The sequence below is a fragment of the Martes martes genome (genome assembly GCF_963455335.1).
Source record: "Martes martes genome assembly, chromosome: 2".
Classification (NCBI taxonomy): domain Eukaryota; kingdom Metazoa; phylum Chordata; class Mammalia; order Carnivora; family Mustelidae; genus Martes; species Martes martes.
In genome coordinates, this window is record NC_137889.1 from 172,864,269 (window position 1) to 172,882,069 (window position 17,801).

The 17,801-nt window shown below is 43.9% G+C and overlaps 1 protein-coding gene across 1 annotated transcript in view; it reads right to left on the reverse strand.

Moving 5' to 3' along the window:
* The window catches only part of APBB2 (amyloid beta precursor protein binding family B member 2), a 375,440-nt gene that overhangs the window by 214,493 nt on the left and 143,146 nt on the right, over positions 1–17,801 (reverse strand). The window contains exon 5 of the mRNA XM_080797039.1: positions 12,605–12,720. The gene's annotated coding sequence lies outside the window, so the exon portion shown is untranslated. The remainder of the gene's footprint in view (positions 1–12,604; positions 12,721–17,801) is intronic.

The window sequence follows — 17,801 nt, forward strand, 5'->3', positions numbered from 1 at the left end:
AAAAATAACTCTATCTGATTTGTTTTCAAAACTGCCCTATAAAGTTGCATATTTCTCTTTTTCCCTCTCCAGAGGCTGCTCCCAGAAGATGGTCTCTGGCTCCCAAAATTTGGCTAGAACATTTCTTCTCAATTACTCCCTTGGCAGGAAGTCCTGTGGCCACTTCCCTGGAGGACAACACACTTTTTTCATTTCTCTCCGAGTCAACACCTACCTACATACACAGAAGACTAATCCATCCCACCACCCGAACCTTCTTATGAGATGTAGGACAAATGTGGTTTGGAAGCCCCTAGAGCTGCTGTCCCAAAAAAGCCGGACATGAGGTTTGCAGATACCCGCCGCTTTACAAACAGGTTCCCCGGGTACAAGAAAGCTGGTCTATGGAAAATAAAAAGGGAAGCCACACTCTGTTCCCTCCAAGGACTGTTCTGCCACATCTTCGAGGCCCATTCCACAGCAAAAGCAGACACCAAACAGGCTTCATTCCCGGATGTCCATTCCTGTGACTGAAGACTTGACTCAGGGCCTCTTGGTTCTGCTTTTTCTTTTGTTCTTGAAGGGAGAAGCTGGACCCAGAGCATCCATGTGAAGAGGAAATTTTTTCATGACCATGATGAAATACATTTTGCTATAACACTTCAACTCTCCACCGGAGAAGAAGCAGACCACAGAGGGAATTTTTAAAAAAAAGTAAAAATTTACAGAGAAGGGATTTTAATTTGGACAGTTGAACCTTGATTTCTCTCTCCAGAGAGACAGAGACATCACCTTTCTTTATGACTGTCACCATCAAGATCAAACCCTATTTACCAGACATGAAAACAAGCTCTATTTGATGAGGATTTAAAAACAGAGACAGTCGATAGGCCTCCAATTAGCAATTTCAGAGCTTTGGTTCATATGGTACGTAAAATCTCGAGCCTAGCTCACCGATGCCGAGACATGTCCAGGAAGTGGTGCTCTGCGAGGGGTCTGGTATTTGTGGATGACACTGTACTTCACCACACTCCAAAGCTGGGGTCACTCAGATACAAGGGTCTTTGCAGAACACTGGTTCACTGAATTAATATTTACTTAACGCTCAGTTACGCTTAAGGTTCTCTGGAAATCAGAGATTGCAACCTGGTGATTCCAAGGTCTTAAAATCCTATAATCAGACTATGCTAATAGTCCATATGGTGAGCCAAGGTGACAAAGACGGACTCTGCCTGTTTCAAACATATGGAAGACCTGAATAAGATAGAACAGCTTGGGGCGCCTGGGTGGCTCAGTGGGTTAAGCCACTGCCTTCAGCTCAGATCATGATCTCAGGGTCCTGGGATCGAGCCCCGCATCGGGCTCTCTGCTCAGCAGGGAGCCTGCTTCCTCCCTTCTCTCTCTGCCTGCCTCTATGCCTACTTGTGATCTGTCTGTCAAATAAATAAATAAAATCTTTAAAAAAAAAAAAAAAAATAGAACAGCTTTTTTTTTTTTTTTTTTTTTTTTTAAAACAAAGAAAAGTCAAAATCATGAGAAGGAAATCCCTGGGCTAAAACTGAAGACAGAATTCAAAGTCAGTAAAGATAGTTAAAGCTTGAAGACACAGAAGGATATCAGAGCATGGTATGGCCTTAATGTCAAAGATTCTGATGACCTACAGAGAAGAAAGGGAAACACAGTCCATAGGACCCATGAAACTGGCTAACCCGAGCTGAGCTATCTGTCTATGCTGGCTGTCACAAGGGGCTGCCCTCAGTAAAACCAAGTCCAGAAAATATCCATTCCCCGTCCCCTAGGCTTTGCAAGGAAGCTTTTGCTTAGGGATGAGGAAGGAAGGAAGGATGGATGGAAGGAAGGAAGGAGAGGGAAGGGAAAAGAGGAGGGAAGGGGAGGGGAAGCAAGGGAGAGGGGAAGGAGGAAGAGAGGGAATAAACAAAATTTTAAAAGCCTCACCAATATAAAATCAAAATCTCAAGATGACTCTCACATGGAGGTATAGTATCTAAATTAGTAACATCCATGTAGTATCAGATTTCCTGGCCCAGAAAATAATATGAAAAGTGGTCTGGGAGCAATGATACACACGGAGCACTAACTGAGGAAATGAGAAAATGCTCTGGCTTTCCGCATTCCCATTCACACTGGATTCCCACGGCAAACAACCCCCATTAATGAGGCCCTCAGTGTCAAAGTTTAGGACTAAACAAGGAAAAAAAAAAAAAAAGAGATGGCCAATGTAAATGGCAAAATGTGCATCCAAGAGCTAAAAATAGTAGAAAGTCTGAAAGAGGCTTTATATTTAAGCAATTGAAGAAAGCAAAAACGGGAGAGCAAAAAAGGACAGCAGGTGAATTTGAAGAAATCTAAGAGTACAGGAAGGAAAGAAAAAAGACACACACACACACACACACACACACACACAGTATATTTTTTTTAAGATTTTTATTTATTTATTTGACAGACAGAAATCACAAGTAGGCAAAGAAACAAGCAGAGAGAGGAGGAAGCAGGCTCCCCGCTGAGCAGAGAGCCCGATGTGGGGCTTGATCCCAGGACCCTGGGACCATGACCCGAGCCGAAGGCAGAGGCTTTAACCCACTGAGCCACCCAGGCACCCCACACGCACACAGTATATTATGTACAGAGCGTACACGCACACATACACACATGCACACAAATCAATTCTATTTCCACATACTAGCAAAGAATAATCTGAAAATGAAATTAAGGAAACAACTGTTTATAATAACATCAAAAACAATACTTAAAAATAAAATTTAGGAAGTGTTAAGACTTGTACACTGAAAGCTACAACACATCACTGAAAGAAATTAAAGGAGACCTAAAGAAATGAAAAGATATCCATGTATATAGATTTGGAAGGCAATACTATTAAGATGGCAGTACCTCCCAAAATTAAACATAATCCCTATCAAAACCCATCTGGCTTCTCTGCAGAAATTGAAAAACTTATCCTAGGAAGGGGAAGAAGAGTCTTTCAATAAACAGTGCTGGGACAACTAGATACGCAGACCCAAGAGAACAAAGCAAACCACTGCTTCAGAACATATTGACTCCGTGACTCGAACACCTAAAGGCAAGCACTGAAATTATAAATTGATTGGGTGTTGGTTCCTTAGATAGGACGTCAAAAGTACAAACAAACAAACAGATAAACTGAAATGCATCAAAATGCAAAACTTTCATGCTTCAAAGGACACTATCAAGAACATAAAAATATAGCCCACGAAACAGGAGAAAATTTTTATAAATTGTTTAAGGGTGAAGAATAAATAACCCAAGTTAAAAATGAACAAAGATTTCAAAGATGCTCGCCATCATAAATCACTAGGAAAAGGCAAATCAAACCCAGATTGAGATACCACCTCACACCCATTAGGACAGCTAGAATCAAAAAGACAGATAAAAAGTGTGGTAAGGGTGTCAAAAAAGTAGAACCCCCATCCATTATTAGTGGGTCTGTAAAAGGGTCCAGCTACTTTGTAAAATAGTTCCTCACAAAGTTAAAACAGAGTTACCATATGACCCAGCAATTCTGCTCCCGTATGTTATCCCAAAGGAAGGAAAACATTTGTCCACTCAAAAATTTGTACATCAGGCACCTGGGTGGCTTAGTCAGTTGAGCGACTGCCTGTGGCTCAGGACATGATCCTGGAGTCCCAGGATCAAGTCCAGCATTGGGCTCCCTGCTCACTGGGGAGTCTGCTTCTCCCTCTGACCCTCCCTCCTTTTATGCTCTCTCTTTCTCTCACTCTCTCTCTCAAATAAATAATATCTTTAAAAAAAAAAAAAACTTGTACATGAACACTCATAGCAACATTATTTATGATACCAAAAAGTAAAAACAACTTAAATGTCCATATATGCATGAGCAGAAAAACCAGATGTGGTTTATCTGTACAATGGAAAATGGAACATGATTCAACAACAAAAAGAACAAAGTAGCAATAAGCACCACAACATGAATGAACCTTGAAAATGTTACACGAGAGACACAAAGTAGATTCACAGTTTCCTAGACGGATGCACATGTGTGGTGAAAATGTTCTGGAATCAGGCAGTGGTGACATTATGTATCTTTGTGAATATACAAAACGCTACTGAATTTTATAATTTAAAGGAGTGAATTTTATAAAGTGTGAATTATACCTCATTTAGGGGGGAAAACTCAATGGGAAAATTCAATAATGTTAGAAACAGCCCGAGAGCGAATTCATGAATCGGAAGGTAGTCTCAGTAGCTAATAAGCAGGCTTTACTCCAACAGAATTTACAGATTTGTCAGCAGAACAGTGTCCTGGAATTTGGCATCTCTTTACATCCTCCTCCATATTAAATCTTGCCTCTTACTCTTATCAGGTTAACGGGAGTCTTACCCTTTGGCTAAAGTCCCTGGCATAGCAATTCAGAAATTAGTTGTTTTTGAGAAGAAACTAAGAATTCTCTAAGCAGATGAAGGAACTTCACACACAAACGTGTGTGTGTGTGTGTGTGTGTGTGTGTGTGAGAGAGAGAGAGAGAGAGAGAGAGAGAGAGAGAAAGTTCATATAAGAGCAAATAGTTGACAGTAACTAGAAAAGGGAAAAGTCCAGGATGGGAAGAGAGAAGGAAGGTGTGGTAAAATGAATAATGTTGATCCCTCCTCTCCCCTCCAAAGATACTCACATCCTGATCCCTGGGACCTTGGAAATTACCTTATGTGGGCAGAATGGACTCTGCAGATGGGAGAAGACTAAAGTCTCCACCAGGGAGAGATTCTGGATATTTTGGGCACATGACTGTATTACAGTGGTCTTTCTAAGAGGAAGGAGTACCAGGTTTTACTACAGAAGAGATCAAGGTGCTGTGAGCAGAGCCTAGTACAATCCACTCTGGAGACAGAGAAAGGGGCCCAAGGAAGACAGGAAATCCCAGAAGCTGAGACAGTCCAAGATAGGGATTCTCCCCTAGAGCCTCCATGCCGAACCAGCCCGGCAGACACCTGGGTGGCCCAGCAAGTCCCCTTTCAGACTCCGGGTCTCCAAAATGGTAACGCAATATATCTGCTGTTTTAAGTCACTACTTTTGCAGTAGTTTGTTACAGCAGAACAAGAAAATTAATACAGGAGGTTAAGTGGAAGGCCAGGAAGATGTAATTCAGCCTTGACGGGAAATAAAGGAAACTGACCCTGAAACATACCAGGGCATTCAGGGGCTTCCCTGCCGGCAGAGGAGGAAACTAAGTAGATATGGGTAAGAAGGAGGAGTCAGGAGGGTGCAAACAATAGGGGACACCATGTGCAGAAAGAAGCTACCCAAACACAACCAAAGCTAGAGAGCCAAGTGTGTTCAAAAACAGGATTTGGAAAGACTTGTAATGTGCAAGCAATTCCCCAACTCTCATCAATGCTAAGTAAGTTTTCAAGTAAGTTATCTGTTCATTCATTCAACAGACATTTATTGAGCACTTACTACATGTTGGGCCCTGTACTTCATTACATTCATAATGCTTCCTCAAAATTTTTCCTATGCAAGGCACTCATACAATTACTCGAGAAAGTGGCTGCTAGCACACAGTTTAAGCTAACTAGATAAACCGAAACATTATCCTGTAAAAGCACTTTTATTTCTACTACTGCTATTATAGAGTAAAGTGGAATTACATTTACTTATTTGGATGTGATCACTCTCCTTCAAAAGCTGTGGCATGGCCTATCTGTAGGTATTTTCAGCAGTTAAAATCCAAGCTTAAATAATACTTCACTACCCATAGATTTTCCGAGTTCTAGGCTTTGAATATATTTGCTCTGACTCAGACTTGGTTCTCCTTACAGCCAAGGCTCGCTTGCAGTTCTCTCTTTGGAAAACAAATGCCACAGAATTTTTAACCTAGAGATTGCCTAACTATCACCCAGTACAACTCCTCAATTTGCAGCTGTCAGAAGCGAGATGCAATTGGTTCTAATAACTTGTCTATGCCTTTAGCCCGCGTTGGCAGGGCCGGGACTGGAGCTCAGGCCTCCTGTCTCCCCACCAGGGCTCTGCAGCAACCGCAGGCTGCCTGCTCTTCAACACAGACTTCTAGGCGCAGGGACTCCGTTTCAGATCTTACTTAAAATCATCTGGCCACTGCCATCTGAAAAGCTTAAAACCAAGACAAACCATGTAGGATGAAAACAAGCTACATTATCTGCACAAAAACAAACTGAGTTTTTGCACATTTGCATTCCACATATTTCGATGGAGCTGATTTTTGGCCACTGAACAGATTAAAAAAGTTAAGCCTCAATATTAGGAAAAAATAAAGAAATGCCACTTATAACAATGAGGATAGCATATTTCAGCTATCGTATCAGAAAGTGCTTTTTTGTCTCCTTCTGTTTCCAGAGTAGGAAGAAATGTGCAGTCCCCGCACAAGGGTGATGGAATGGAAAGAGATAAAACTTCTCCAGGGGGCAGTTTGGGCACACATAGCAATGTCTGTATAACCTGCAAGCAACACTTTAGCTCAGCAGTTTCACTTCTGAACGTTTCTTAAGGAGAGAAAAAAGAGTAATGAGGGATGATTAATCCAGAGGACATCAAAAGACTGGAAATATCCTGAATGCTCAACAGCGGTAATTGTTTTTTGGTTTGGGGGGGTTTTTTAAAGATTTTATTTATTTGAGAGAGAGACAGAGAACGGGGCCCAATCCCAGGACCCTGTGATCATGACCTGAGCTGAAGGCAGCTGCTTAACTGACTGAGCAACCCAGGCGCCCAACAGTGGGTGATGGTTAATCGTGATATATCCGTGCAAGGCAATGATGTGTTAGATTGTTACAAATCACACCCTAGAAGAAGATTTAAAAATATCAGAAGTTTCCATGATGAATTAAGTGACAAAAAGCATGTCATAAAATAAGACATACAGTATGATCCCGATAACGTTTCATATAAAGGGGCAGACGAACACACATACACATACAATGACTAAATGCATGCAAAATGTTAAGGATGGGGTTTGTGTGTGTGTGTGTCTTTCAGTTTTTATACATTTTCTAGAATAAATGGATTGGTTTTTTTCCCCCTGGACCGAGGAAAAATCTCATCAGCAGTATTTTTAAAATCTTGTTCCTTTCACCTACCCCAACTCCAACATGAACTCCTCATTCAGAGAATCTTATTACTAAGGCTGTGAGACTCCCCAAGGACTCCTCAGCTGTGATCACCAGCGTCTGGACAATCCTGCAGGACTTCCTCCCACACCAGGAAAACCAATTAAAACCAGAGCAGAAAGCCCCTCTCTTGGGATCCTGCATCATATCCTGCCTGTCCTGGGCAGTGAGACCCACTTGGCTGTTAATGACCTTGAGCACTGCTCTCAGGCTCCTGGCTAGAACTCAAATTCCAAATGTTTCCCCACATCCCAGCTGAGTTGAGAAAACCTGCTCCTCCCCACTCCCCCAAAACTGAGTCTGTCCAAGCATGTTTTCCAGTATTACGTGATCTACAGGCTACTGCCTCTCAAACTGGGAGTGGAGAACCATGAATGATCACTGAAAATCAATTTTTTTTAAAAGATTTATTTATCTGACAGAGAGAGCACACAAGCAGAGGGAGTGGCAGAGAGGGAGAGGGAGAAGCAGGCTCCTGGCTGAGCAGGGAGCCCAATGTAGGGCTCGATCCCGGGACCCTGGGATCATGACCTGAGCCGAGGGCAGGCGCTTAACCGACTGAGCCACCCAGACACCCCTGAAAATCAATTTAAGGAGTCCTGACCAGGCTTGCTTGACCATGGCAGAAGTTCTTCATATCCAAGTGAAGGAGCCTCGCCACATTCAACTGTTTTTACTGCTTCCCTCTGGAGCACCACACAGATAAGCCTACCACGGGGCCTGGCGACTTTCGAGCTGCCAGGAAAGTAAATGTACTAGCCTAGAAAGATACTTATGATACCCTATTGAGTAAGCACCACGTGCAACATTACCCCATTTCTGTGAGTAAGAGAAAAGAAATATACTGAGAGGGAATACTTGACATTCAGAAGGGTCTTCCACAAAATACATAAAGTGGCCATCTCATGGTATATAGGGCTGTGAGAGCTGGTTTTCCCTTTTCTTTATTTTAAAAATTTTCTTTATTACGCATGCATACCCATATGATTTTAAAAGCATTATTACCCTTACTGTATTTATTACTCTTACTCTTTGTATATGAAGTACTCTTTCCTAGGGCCTCTATGTTATTTGTTTTTTTGCTGAATTGAATTGGATAAGAGAGGAGCTAGAGACAGATGTCAGCATCCTTTGATGTGGGCAGAACCTTTAAGTCTTTAAGACCCTTATCACCAAAAGCTCCAGTGGGGAGAACAGGTGAGGGGACACCACCTGAATAAGTGGTCACCAGGTCACTCGACAACCCAAATGCAGGAAAGAATATAGATGGGAGGTGGGGAGCAGGGAAACCTAGGCTCAAATTGCAGCTCTGCTCTGACAAGTCACTTTGCTGTTTCAAGCCTCATTTTCCTTATCTGTGAAATGGGGATAATAAAATGAACCTTTAAAATTTGATCCAGTTCAAAGTGAGATACTTCTAGTAACTTTAGGATACAGTGCGTGGCATGTAATAGTACCTGAAACAAAACTGATGCCTTTCATTAGTGACAGCAAGGAAGTCAAGCAGGGGGGCGGGGGGGGGGCAAGGAAGAGGCCAAAAGAAACAACCATAAATGCCTATTACTATTTAAACTTTTAATATTTTATTTACTTTTTTAAAAATTTTTTTTAAGTAGGCCCGACATGGGACTTGAACTCACGACCCTGAGATCAAGACCTGAGCTGAGATCAAGAGTCTTAGCCAACCGAGCCACCTGGGTGCCCCTGCTTAATTAAAGGGCAATTTTTTAAGTACAGAAAAGTAGGAAACCCCCACCTCTGAGAGAGGGAAAGGCAGGTGGAAGGAAGGCCAGGGGTGGGGGAGCAGCACAGGGCACAGCACCTGGGCTGCTCTCGAGGCCCTGATTACAGCCATGTGGCCCTGGCCTGCGCCAGTTCTGCCAAGAGCTCTGGAACATGCCTTCCAGGAGCCTCCTGAAGAAATGACCAGATCCCACCTCAAGCCCAAGGGGACGCTACAAATATCAGAGGATCTACCACAGATAAAGCCCTGGCCTCACAAGAGGAGAGGAAAAGGGAAGTGAAACAGAGTTTAGTGTCAAAGTCCAAAGTATCCACATACTCCAAAATTCGGAGAGCAATTTGGGACACAAGCTGCAGGAGGGAGATCTGAGAGCTCCAGCGATAACGTGCTTCTATTTGGGAACCTGGGGCGCCTTCCTGTGAAAGAGGGCAATGCTGCTGTGCCCTCGAGCAGAGTAGAGTTCTAGCAGGAGCTCAGAAGATGGGTCTGCATCGCAGAGAGGGACCAGCAGTAGCAATGACACAGAGACCCAAAGACAACATGGGTCCTGGCAGGAGCAGCTCACTTAGGCTCATTTAAGAAAACCACCGAGAAGTAATACAACCACCACCAACTATTATTAACCATGAGTAATGGGTACTAAAATAAGGGGGAGTGAAAGACAATGCGGAAGACTCAAATGTCAAACGGACCTTCTGGACCAGAGGGGACCACACCACACATTCTCGGCTGGGATGGAAGCGATGCTTCCAACAGATGAATCTGGCTAAATGCACAAGTCAAATTTGCAGGGCGAGAGACTCCTGACTGCAGAGGTCAGGAGACTAGTGCCACAGTCCAGACCCTGACCGCTGGAGTTAGAGCAGCTCAGTGCAAACACAAACAAACAAGGATGCAATCTTCTTAGTAACTCCTGGGGTAATTTCCAAACACCAGTCTTAACACAAGCACAAACACCAGCCTAAAATATCATCCACTCTAGCTACTGACTTCTTCCTTCGGTGTTCAGCGGCTGTCATTCCATATTCCACCAAGGAACAGCCGCCTGTCCTGAAAGAGAATTGCCCTGAACGGGAAAATAAGGATCCCAAGATAGAAAAAAGAAAAAAGCTCAAGGTTCCCGTTTGCCACATGAGCCTCAAAAATGGTTCAGAGCGCGGCACGGTGTACCAACAACCCTCGACCGATGCTTCTGACCACACTTGAGGACAAAATTAGAAACTCTGGAGAATTTTTTTTTTCCCCCTGAAATGTTTCCTCTTCTCCAGGAACAGTGTGGTCCTGTTCAGACCTAGTCCTGGCCTAGAGGCCCCAGGTAGTCTTGACTTCCTCGCCTCAGGTGACAGGAGACAAGGCAGCTGAGGTGAATGCTTCCTACCGCTACGAGCGGCCCCTAAAGAACATCAGAACGTCGGCTGGAGGTTTCAACCAGCAAATCTTATCGAATAATGAGGAGGAGGGAGGTACAAGGGGAAGGAAGGGGAGAACAGAAAACATACCCCCATAAAATAAATGATGGTCTGAACATACTGCAGCAAGGGATCAACACTGTAAAAAGGAAACAAAAAGCACAAAAGGGTGAGAAGCACGTTCTAATGTCCTGGGAAGGATGTTTCAAGCAAGGTGTTCTGCAAACACGCTGAAGGCCAAGGGACCATCGTGTGTGCCCACTGCAGAACACAGCTGCACCCCCTCCTTCCCGCCAGGAAAAATGCACCAGTGACATGCACAGCAGAGGCCTCTGGGAATGGCTAGCGTGTTCCTGGCACCCAGGAAGGGTAAAAGTAGGACAATTTTCTCCTCGAGAGCTCTTAACAAGAAGTCGAGTAAAGAAGAAAGGCGCCCTTTCAACTCCTCGACACCCTGGACTCTGAAGCTCAGAGCCCCCGTGGAAAACTACAAAGAGGTTCGATGAATCACTTCCGAAGACGGTGAATGATAACCAGGTCCACAGGCGTGAATTTTCCAAGTCACTGTCCTTCCTCCATCCTAAGAACCCAAACTTTCACATGTCAACCCTTTGGAAAGAAGAATGTTCTTCCAAACACAGTAGACTGAACGACACACAATTAGCATTTTTGCAGGTTGAAACTGGTCAAAAAATAACAACATCCCATGTTTCAATCACAGTACGTGGCTTCCAACTTCTTCCACAGCCGGAAGAGGCAAATTGTTTAACAGGACAGACCGTAGGTATTTTCGGCTCTGAGGGCCAAGAGGCAAAGTAGATTCTGTAGGTACTTACATAACCATTTAAAAATATGAAAACCATTGTTAGCTCCTACAAAAACAGGCGTGGGCTGGATTTGGCCCGGCCGGGGGGGGGGGCGGGTGGCGGGGGAGCAGTTTGCTGACCTCTGTTTTACAGTCTATAAGGGTAAATTTTTTCTGTTGTTCACTATGAAAACTGCTAATTTTAGGCTAAAGTCATGCCACTGGAAGATGCTACAGGATCCGGATAGAAGCTGTTTATCCCACCCGTGCGGGCGGCATCACTGGAGGTTGGTCTGAATCTCCGCTCTCTTGTCAGCTCTCCCTTCCCCGGCTGCTTCTAACCACAGGGCTTATTTTAGAAGCAATCGTCTGGGGGAGGGTTTGAGGGCAGTTCTAACTTTTCTATGAAGTAGAAAATGGAGATATACAAGGAAATGAGGCTTAAAGGTGAGTGTGAATAAACATAATGATGAAAGGAATATGGGAGCAAAGAGACCCTGGGGAATTGCCCCGAGCATGTCCCTGATCTGAAGCCAAAATTCCAAGGGTCCAGAGGAAGCAACAAAAGGGAATAAATATCTCAGCAGAGGGCCCAAAGCTAAAAGACTAACCTGAACAAAAAGATAAGTTGATGACAAACCCTCTTTTATAGAAACAGGAGAGATGATTAAAAGGGCGATAATACTTTTCCTCCTAAGTCAGTCGGGGGTAGGCCATACTGTAGCCATTTCCAGAAGACTATCATCAGAAAAACTTAAGTTTTGGGGCACCTGGGTGGCTCAGTGGGTTAAGCCTCTGCCTTCGGCTCAGGTCATGGTCTCAGGGTCTTGGGATCGAGCCCCGCATCGGGGTCTCTGCGCAGCGGGGAGCCTGCTTCCCCCCTCTCTCTGCCTGCCTCTCTGCCTACTTGTGATCTCTGTCTGTCAGATAAATAAAATCTTTTTAAAAAAAAAGAAAAGAAAAGAAAAACTTAAGTTTTGTGAGACACTGAAAGACATCGCTGAGGGAATGAGGTGTTTCCTCCTTTGGAGAATGCTGACAAGCAGCCAGGACTCTTTCCCTAACACATGTTCGACAACAACATATCCAGGAGGACCTCTCTTCTGAGTCCAGAATTTCTTTTATTTAAAAGATTTGTAAAAATCAGTAGGAAATGATCTTCCTTTATGGCATCGCGATTGTTTCAAATGATATAGACTGTGATGCAAAAGAGGAAAGCTTTAAAAAAAAAAAATACAAATCCTGTCTATGAACAAATGCATTAAAAGAGAAAGGGAGATAGCTCATATAAGCTTCTGGCCTTCTCCGGCCACTGGATTAGAAAAACCCGAACTTCAGGAACATTTCTCATCATTCGATAATAAACATGTCCCCTAGAGCAATCCATCCTCCCTCATTTCTAAACACTCTCGTTTCAATCTTACAGACCTTCACCAGTTGAGCGTTCCACAATATTCTACAATGAAAGTTAAAAGGGGGAAAAAAGGGAGATCCAATCTCATACGTACATGAGCTGCCTGGGTGACAGGGAGCCTCCGGGTACCGTCTGCCCATAGTGACCGGTCAGCACATTAGCAGGGCCCTTGGTGGTTTCCAAGTACTCAGGAAAGATGGAGATGGTTTGCTGGGGTGGGGGAGAGGGGGGAAACCAAAAAAAAAGTAGAAACAAAGCAGAGATTTAGGATAATGACTACTTTTTTTTTCATTAAAATGCTAATGCTGACCACAAATTTCCAGATAACCACATTTATGAATTATTCATAGTCCCATGCGAGGCGAAGTCGCCGTGTCACTGTGGGCAGGCACAGAGCTTGCTGATGATTAGCATGTGGCCTCTGTAGCAAGTGTGAGGGAAACACAGGTCCCTGCAAGCCTATCCGTGGGGGTCGGCCCACAATGGCCGTCTTCAGAAGACCCAGCAATCCCACCCACGCTTTTGTTGGTGCTCATCTCACTCCTCCCTAAAGTCTAGGAACAGCTCCAGCTTGGTTCTTTGCTGTGACGTCTGCACTAATAGCCTGTAAAAACTGTGAAAGCTTGAAAGAAAAAAAAAAAAAGAAAATTTCTGTATTGGGTAGATAAGACATCGGATTGATTAAAAAATAAATAAGAGGCGCCTGGGTGGCTCAGTGGGTTAAAGCCTCTGCCTTCAGCTCAGGTCATGATCACAGGGTCCTGGGATAGAGCCCCACATTGGGCTCTCTGCTCAGCAGGGAGCCTGCTTCCTCCTCTCTCTCTCTGCCTGCCTCTCTGCCTACTTGTGATCTCTGTCAAATAAATAAGTAAAATCTTTTTTAAAAAAATAAATAAATAAAACAACTTTCCATAGAAGTATAACATAAATATAGAGAAGTATACATACCCTAAGGGAAGAGCTCAATGAATTTTCCTAAACTGAATGCACCAGATCAAAACTAGAACATTATCAGCGCCCCAGAAGTCCCCCCTTCATGCCCCCTCCTCAAGGCAACAATTACGCGTAGCTTACTTCTCATCATTTTTGCAGACATCACATCCATTTGCTGTCATTATTAGTTTCTCATTTAAAAAACATACACTGGGGGCACCTGGGTGGCTCAGGTGGTTGACGGACTGCCTTCAGCTCAGGTCATGATTCTGGAGTTCCGATAGAGTCCGCACGGGGCTCTCTGCTCGGTGGGGTGTCTGCTTCTCCCTCTGACCTTCCCCTTCTTATGCTCACTCTCTCTCATTCTCTCTCTCTCTCAAATAAATAAATAAAAATCTTTTTAAATAAATAAATAAAAATAAAAAACATACACTGAACACCTCCTAGACGCCAAGCCCTGTGCCAGGCACGGGAGCCACAGATAGGAATGAGATGCTGCCTTCATCGTTAAGCAAAGTGAAGACCAGGGGGGCCAAGAGATACACATAACCCATCCCCAAGGACAGTCGGATGGGTGCAATGACATGGGTGGGGCACCCAGCCCAGAAATGGAGAAGGAAAGGAAAGCTTCCAAGTAAACGGATTGCCTAATGTGTCCTCAGACGGGATGGGACTTAGCCAGGCTGGGAATGGGAGACAAGACAATGGAAAAGGCAGAGGTAAGAAACTGCACAGTGTAAGTCAGTGGTGCTGGCCTCTCTAGGGTGAGGCTAGGAAAGAAGCCTGGAGCCAGATCCTTCCCTGTCCACACGCTCAAGGACTCGGACTTTATTCTGGCGGCAGACAGCCACTGATGGGGCAAACTGGGTTTCAGATGCATTCCTCTCTTTTGATGGATTCAAAGAGGGCAGAGTGGAAGCCAGGAGGCCAGCGAAGCCAGTCTGCTTGTTTGGTATGAGAAGAAGGGTGGACGTTAGCAAACCGGGGAAGAGGGGGAGGAGAGAATTACTACTTGGGAAACATCCAGACACTAAGAGCAGAATAACTTGGTAATTAACTATGCATAGGCGGTGGGAGTGAGGACTGAGCAGAGAATACAGAAGGATGAACAAGTTTCATAAGGAAGACAAGGGGTTCCGTTTGGGGCATTACAGACTGAGGTGTAGAACATTCGGGTGGGGATACCCACATATTCTTGAGTGTGAAGCTTGGAGAAGAAACCTGAGCAAAATGTAAAGGCATCTATGTGATCGTTACGCAGAGAGAGCAGAAATTAGGTTAGTGGGTGACAGCCCCAAAGGAAAGTGGGTAGATCAAGCAGATAGGATGAGTGCTGAGAAGCAGGCCCCTCAAGAACGGGAACAAGGATAGAATGGGCAAAGGAAGAAGACCGAAGAAGAAAGGCAGAGAGGTACTATGGGATACAACCAGATGAGTAAAGATAAGAGATGAAAAACATACCTTTGGATTTGCCACATAAGCAGTCAATGGTCACCCTGGTTGAGCGTAGTTTCAGCGACATGGTGGCGGCCGAGATGAGAGCGAGCGGAAGAGAAGAGGAGGGAGAATGGACGATTGCTGGAAGGGGTAAGGTGCTGAGGGAAGTCTGTATCCATGAGCTGAAGGAGCCGGTAGAGAGAGAAAGGCTGAGAGTACAGAGGGAGGAGGGAAAGATGGAGTGAGATCCCTACGGGGGTGGGGGAGAGGGTCGGGAGTACAGATGGACTGGAGCCAGAAGGGAAATCCACAACCCTCTGGTATTAGAGGAACACCAGAATTAGCGGAATAGAGACAAATCTAGCCAGAGCCAGTCTGTAGGTAAGAGCACTGGGACGCTGGAGATCACGGGCACAAACAACAACGACATTGTAGATAAAAGAGCAGGCAAGGCTCTTCACCGAGCAGGGGCTGACCGGTACATGGTTTGACAACCTAGATCTTGAAAACCTTGGTTTCTCACATCTGCTTCCCTCCAAAACTGAAATAGACCAACTCTGTTTTAAAGTAAGTAAACATAGACACCAGTGCCTATCAAGGGGGTGAGGGGGGCTTGGGAGGTGATCCCCCCCCCATAGGAGAACTTTGCAGTATCAGAAAACATCTTGTAAGTAAAACATTCAGAAGAACGCTCTTCTTAAAGTGATCTTTGGTTTGTGGTGCCAACCGTTCCAAAGGTTTATGTAAGTTCTATTTTATTAAGTGAAACCACTCCCCACCATCTCACAGGACTTCTTAAGACGTTTCAACTCAAAGACCCCTTGCAGCATGACGAACTTAATGAAAAGGAAGAGTCCAAAAGCTGAAAGTAAAGGCCAGGAGAGGGGAGTGGAGCCGGCAGAACCCCCTGCCCCAGGATGACCCAGCATCATGCCTTTTCAGACAGCAGCACTGTCATCCCCCTTGGGATCTTGCCCCCTCTTACACCTTGGGTTCTGGCAAATGCCCAAGTGGGTGAAGTGACTTAGTTCTTGGAAAGCATTCCAATAAGGACAAAACAGCAAGGTTCATTAGAAACTCTACTGCAAAGGAAAACACATCGGAAAGATTTTCTGTTCTCCAGGCAGATTTGGTGATCTCAAAAGTTGTGAGGTTACTCCACAGTCTGTCTGTCCTGTTACCATGAACATCCCCGAGCCATCTTTGGGACATGGCAGAATTTCAGAACTCTAGATAGACATGTCACCATCGTTGATGGCGACCAAGAGGGAGATGTTTCCAAAGCCATCGGAGAACCACCTACCCACTGGGCCATCCCTCCTTGTATCCGCAGTGCACAGGGGCACAGCAAGCAGTCAACAAATACGGAATCAATCAATAAACCGATACCAAAGGGAAGAGTCCTCACAACCACGAGGTAAGGAGGCCAATTAAATGGCGAGAATAGAAATAATCTATTCCTTCCTTTCCCAACCTAACTGACTCAAAGCCAAGCTGTAAATCACACTCAACTGTATTGACTTTCCCCCACACAAAGGAAAATCTTTATGATCTCATGTAAGTGCATATTGTGTGTTAAGTAAGAAAATTCAGAAATAATGGAATTATGAAAACCAGGATGCCTCCTACATGGGAAAATAGGTGAGTGCGAACATTCTGGGCATACAACAGGATAGAAATTGCCCACTTTACATCTGTCTGCCTTCTTTGTTCTTCTCTGTGAAGGACAAGACGTCATTACCCTCACAGCATGGCACCCCTCCTCCCAGATGCTCATTTACACAGCAACCTGCTCAGCTTCAACCCACTGGGGCCACAGAGAGTGAGGAGATAATCAGGTCTGGCTTCCTCGGAAATTCAGAAAATTCACTCGTTATGGGTTTCTGTTTTCGTCCTAATATATATTTATATTATTCGTCATTTCACTTCTTTTCCAGCACATAAGCTGCGAGGTATCACCGATCCTACTGAACACGTTTTTACACATTACCCAGCAGCAACTGCGGTACTGTCTGGAAATAACTTTAATGATAAAATTTCCCCAAAGTGAGGATGAGTGGGTTGTTGCCATTTTCTGTTTTGGATTTCGTTTTGTTTTTTGTTTTTTTAGTAGGTATTAGGTGACACTTTTCTGTACAGTTAAAAAAATAAAAACTGTCCTGAAAACATCAGATCCGTTTCAGCCCATCTGATCAGCAATACCCCAAGAGAGAAAGAAATCTTCAAGACTACCATACTTTTTCCTATGTTTGATTAAGAACATTAAGATACCAAGATGAACAATGCAGTAGTCCCTTGAAAGCAGGCCATCAAGGGGGACGAAAGGGATATTTATGCCAGTCCACAAAATGTTTAGTGTGCAACTTTTTAAGACTATATTTATGGTAACCTCCATAACATATTCACCAACACAAACACTCTATAAGGACATTAATCCTCAACAAATACACTAATGCTTCCCTCCTCTCCAACAAATTCTTATTATGCTGATGTGAGGCAAAAATGCCAAGAACTCTCTCCAAGATAAACATTTCATGGCAACACCCACTCGCTCTACTGGCTCCCTTTTGAACTATTTTATGATATCACAATATCTCTATGTAGGTATTTGCTGCTTTTGACCTAAAAGACAAATCTGTAAACAAAACACTAAAAAAAAAAAAAAAGAAAAGAAAAGAAAAGAAAGACAGACTTTGCTTAATGAACCATTTTTTGATATGAAAGCTGGTACAAGCTACTAAAAAATTGGTTATGCTCTTCAAAAATAATTTATTCTATAACTCATTCAATTATAACTCTCTGCCTCACTATGCCATTATAATTTAATTCTATGTAATTTCTGCTTTTTGGAAACCTCAAGGAGTAAGAAGATACTGAGAGTGATCAAGATTTTCTAATAGTTGAAGGACTACCCATCTAAG